Genomic DNA, 5,332 nt, shown 5'->3' with positions numbered 1-5,332 from the left:
TACTTGACAGAGAGAGAGACAGCCAGTGAGAGAGGGAACACAAGCAGGGGGAGTGGGAGAGGAAGAAGCAGGCTCCTAGCGGAGAAGCCTGATGTGGGGCTCAATCCCAGGACTCTGGGATCATGCCCTGAGCCGAAGGCAGACACTTAATGATTGAGCCACCCAGGCGCCCCGGGAACATGTCTTATAGTCAGCACCTGGCATAGGTCCCGCCCTAGAGTATGGAATAAATGCTGTGGGATGAAGATGTGTGGGTAGTTAGATTTAAAACTGTGATTTTAATAGCTAACTCGTAGCCCCTCTTATAAAAAGAGCTGTCTTCATGTAGGAAAAGAACTTGATAGACCACTTTCACTGTAGAAGACGAGGTCCCAATGGTTACAGTCTCCAAAGAGAGAAAGAGAATTAAATGGTCCCTCATAAGAAGTTAGTGGGAATTGGGGTGGAGTAGGGTGAAGGGCAAAGTAAACAGGTGGAGAGGAGGGGAGGGGGGGTCAACTAGATCAAGAAGAGAGTCAAGGTCAAGCAAACTGTCAGACGAGACTGGATGGCAAAGACGATCAGAGAAAGCCTGGCTAGATGATAGAAGTACTTTTAAAAATAATAAATATTTAAATTCAGTGAAGTAAGGTAAACTCAAATCTTCAAGACATTGGTGTTTGCTTCTCATGCCCTTTACCCCTGGAATGGTTGCAAATAAAGGAGGCGGAATGCTTTTATGTGGAGATGATCCAGAAAGTGAACCAGGTCTCTGGGAGCTAGAGTTAAACGTCAGAGATAACAAAGCAACAAAGCCTCTATACCTTCTAAAGTCACGGACTATAAGTCCCCAAAGAGACAGGGGTGTGAGTCTGGCACAGAACATGGGATAAGACTATAGAAAATTTCATGAACTCTCAAGGATTAGAGGGGATGCTAGCTTGAGTCCTGGTAACATTTGTTTTGTTAGCATGCGCACTATTGTGTTAGATTGCACACTGTGAAAACAACGCAGTTTTGTAAATATTTGGCTGAATGGTTCCATTTTTAGGCAGAGTGTGAGTTCACTAAATTGACTCCTCATTCGAACATCTCCATGAGGTCCATCCTCCAAATTTTAGACATAAGCCTGCGTACATATAAACTCGGAATAAAACCTATCTCCCCTATATAAAATAGTAGACATAAAGATAAAGCATCAGGGGAAAGTGTGGTCTGTGAACATAATTGCACCACATTAAGGAAGTGAAGTGGCAGCTCCTTAAGCCCATTGATTAAAATGCTTTTGTAAAGGGGTTGGCTTATGACGTAAAGATGGGAATAGCAAGAAGACAACTGACTTCTTTTTATTTATTTAAGATTTTGTTTATTTATTTGAGAGAAGGAGGGAGAGCACAAGCAGGAGGAGAGGCAGGCAGAGGGAGAAGCAGACTCCCTGACTTGGGACTTGATTCCAGGACCCCGGGATCATGACCTGAGCTGAAGGCAGACGCTTAACCGACTGAGCCACCCAGGTGTCCCATGACAACTGACTTCTAGCTCTAGTGTTTACTAATTTGCTTTTTAAGTAGCTGCCACCTCAGTCGCCTCCTAGATGAAGAAGACGGCTGCTTTCCAACCTGACTATTCTGTCCTCACGTGACTGACGGTGGGGAGTGCTCCAATTCTGGGGCATGTGGGGGTTTTCTGTTTCCCTTGTGCATTAGTGCATAATACTCAGACAGCTGGGAAGGGGATGGGTAAGTCTGATAGGCACCAGTGAGTTGGATTTTTCCCCAAAGATTTTATTTATTTTAGAGAGAGATCAAGCGAGAGCAGGAGGGGTAGAGGGAGAGGGAGAGAGAATCTCAAACCGACTCCTCGCTGAGCACCAGCCTGACTTAGGGCTTAATCCCCTGACTCTGAGACCACCACCTGAGTCGAAAGCAAGAGTCCAAATCTTCACCGACCGCGCCACGCAGATGCCCTGGGACCCGAGAGTTCTTGAGAGAAAAAAAGGTAGGGATCTTAACTAATGTTCCAAGTTATTTGGGTATCGCTGATGGACTGAGATGGCTGTTACTGAGGTAAACTGATGAAAAAAAAAAAAATCTCTTTTAGCCAAGAACTTGAGTGTGGTCTGGGGCCCAGCGACATCAGCATCACCTGGTAGTTCATTAGAAATATATAATCTCAGGCTCCGCTTCACACCTGCTGAATCAGGATCTTTGCAGGTGGGGGTGGGGGGGCAGCGGAGTGTGTTTTAAAAACCTCCCCCAGAGATTCACATGCATCTCAAGTTTGAGAGGCAATGTTAACAGACTGATTCGACTTTACATTTTTTTCTTGGTAAGGTGGGAGTAACCAGGGCTGAGTCAGCCTGGGGTTCCCTGTCAGGGAAAAAGATGTTTTCCAGGAATAACTGGGAAGAGGGTTCAAAATGTTTGTATACCAAAGAAATAGGATGTGATTTTGTTCTCTAAGCTGGTGAAATGAGATATATTTGATCATACTTTCATTCTCTGGCTCTCTTGGGTTAAAAATTCAGTCTTACAATTTCAACAACTTTAATCTCCAGTGCAATTATTTAAAAACCCAAATCTCAGTGCCCTGTGGCCATTTTTAGAAGTAATCAGGCTTCTGGCATAATAGTTGAGGCATGTTTAATCTTCTGAAAATGTGCATATTCTGGGTACTTGCAGACTTTTGCATTTTTTAATTTTAAAAAATTTTTAAAAAGTAATCTCTACACCCAACATAGGGCTCGACCTCATCACCCCAAGATCAAGAGTCCTATGCTCTACTGCCTGAGGCCAGCCAGGTGCTCCAGACTTCTGCATTTTTTGGAAAAGAAACAACTTCAGTGTAGACAGGGAAGACACAATACGGGTTTACTTGAACTAGTACAAATAGTATTTAAATGTTCCCATTTTTTAAATTTTATTTATTTATTTGAGATAGAGAGTGAGAGAGAGAGCATGAGCTGGGGGGCAGAGGGAGAAGCAGGCTCCCCTCTGAGCAGGGAGCCCAACTCGGGGCTCAATCCCAGGACCCTGGGATCATGACCTGAGACCTGAGCTGAAGGCAGACGCTTAAACAACTGAGCCACCCAGGCACCCCTCAAACATTCCTCTTGAAAACATTGTGACTACACAAAAAGGAATTGCCAACTAGGAAAAGGGGGAAATTATATTACTATTTTGGAAAACTGTATATTATTTTTCATTTTGGGGGAAATGCCTAAGCTAGCAGAATGTACTTCCTTAGCGCCCATTATCTGCCTAGTTTCAAGAAGACTTTGAGGCTACTACAAAACTTCATGCAATGTGGAAGATGAAAAGAGAGAAAGCTAGTAGAAAAAGGAACAAAAGAACACAAGATCTGGGGCGCCTGGCTGGGTTAGTCAGAAGAGCATTTGACTCTTGATTTTGGGGTTGTTCGAACCCCAGGTTGGGTAGAGATTACTAAAAAAAAAAAATTTTTTTTTTTTGGTTGTTGTTTTTAGCAAGCCCTCTTTGTAATTTCAACTATTTTGCATTTTCCCATTGTAGTTTTATGGGACAGCAATTTTCACAAAATTCCCCCAGAGTCAAAACTTAAAAGTGACAGCTCCTTTTCTTCCCAGCAGAAGGATCTGCTGCAAGGGGGTCTTGTCAAAGGCATAGCAGGAGGACAGCGAGATGTGTGTGGTTCCATCTCCTCTGCAGCTCTTTGCCTTTAAAGTACATTTAATCAGTCAGTTCTTCACCCCTCCCCCACACTTAAGATGCTACATTAAAAAAATAATAATTTCTGTTTTGTTGAAATGCTAGTTGTACTGCCTGAAGAGACCTTTGAGTAATCTCGCCCCTGGTTATAAAAGTAAAACACGATCGGTGTAGGCAGACAATCCAAAACAACCAAGATCATATGGAAAACAAGAAAAGAAGATGACTTAACAATTTCACCAATCTCAACATACCGCTGTTTACAGCTGGTGCATCAACATTTTCTATATGAGTAAAATTTCACAAACATTATTTGTGATGGCTGCATGATATTCCATAGTATACAAATAGCATCACTTAAACATTTCCCTGTGGGGATATAGGTTAATCCCTATAAAATAAATTGCAACAAAATTAATGGTGCAAAATTCTCCCCTGAGATGAATTCTTAGGGAAGACTCTAGCCTCTTCTTTTTAGGCAATAAATAAGGTTGCCAGCTAGTGATACAGTGCCTTGTCCTCTCTAGCTAAGAAACATGTTTAAGAGAAGACGGATATTGCTTTTAAGCCAAGATTATTTCAGGTAAGTAGTGTTACAGACACGTACGTTGGAAAAATTGATCTATAGTTTCCTGAGATAAAGCAAAGCAATATTTGGTCAGAAAATTATAATTCCTTTTTTTTTTTTGCTTTGTCAGTATTAGATGCTTACATCTGCCTCTCTCTCTCTGCTTCTTTCCTTGCTTCCTCCCTCTCTCCCTATCCCCTCTCCTTTCACCATTTTTTCTTTTTCTCATCTGTGTGCTTCAATGTTGTGGATCCTTTCTGGAATGAATCTAGCTCAGCTGGGCCTGGACTACAGCTCTCCAGCTCCCTTCTTACTAAGCATTCATCCGCAGTAACAGTAAAAACACGCTGTCTGTGAAGGTGCTGACAGGGCTGGAAGTGGCTCAGATGGGAAAGCTTATTTCAATGCATTTTTTAAATGATGCCACAGTAATGAGATCTGTGACTTACAAGCAAAGCCTGGGTGTCTCGTGCACACAAAAGACCTGCTCCTTGTGGCAGGAAACAACTATTTGGATCACAGTAAGCATAATCAAAATACCTTCTTAGCAGTATTCTTTTAAAAATAGTCTCATGGGTCACGAATTTCGCTTCTCTGAATTTTTTGATAATTTTATAAAATCCTTTTTTAATATGACATTCTCAGCATGGTTCTTCAGTCTCAAGAAATGTTACTATAATAATACAACTATAGTTCTCAGATGCTTTATTTTCTGCTTAATGATATATGTGCATATCATGTGACTGTGCTGTAGATCATATGAATATATTATAGCTTAAAACTCAGAATTTGAATTTCATGGACCATGCTAAAATTCAATAAAACTACATTTGGATGCAAGGGGGAAAGAGCAACATGTGGCTTAAATTTTCCTTAAAATACACAGGGGATAGTTAAGGGGGAAAAGTGCTTGGGACAGAGTACATCTGGAGTTTTGCCAGACTCATACCATTTAAACAATGGTTTAAGACTGAATTGAAATCCCAAGCAGATCTCTTCAATCTCCCCCAAAGTGTATAAGGTAGCATTTCAGCTTTGACAGATAAAGTTAATGAAAATACTTTAAATGAGCAAAATGAAAACGTTGGACTTGAAGAAA

The sequence above is a fragment of the Ursus arctos genome, unplaced genomic scaffold (assembly GCF_023065955.2).
Source record: "Ursus arctos isolate Adak ecotype North America unplaced genomic scaffold, UrsArc2.0 scaffold_33, whole genome shotgun sequence".
In the NCBI taxonomy this organism is placed as follows: domain Eukaryota; kingdom Metazoa; phylum Chordata; class Mammalia; order Carnivora; family Ursidae; genus Ursus; species Ursus arctos.
This window is presented reverse-complemented; position numbering follows the sequence as displayed.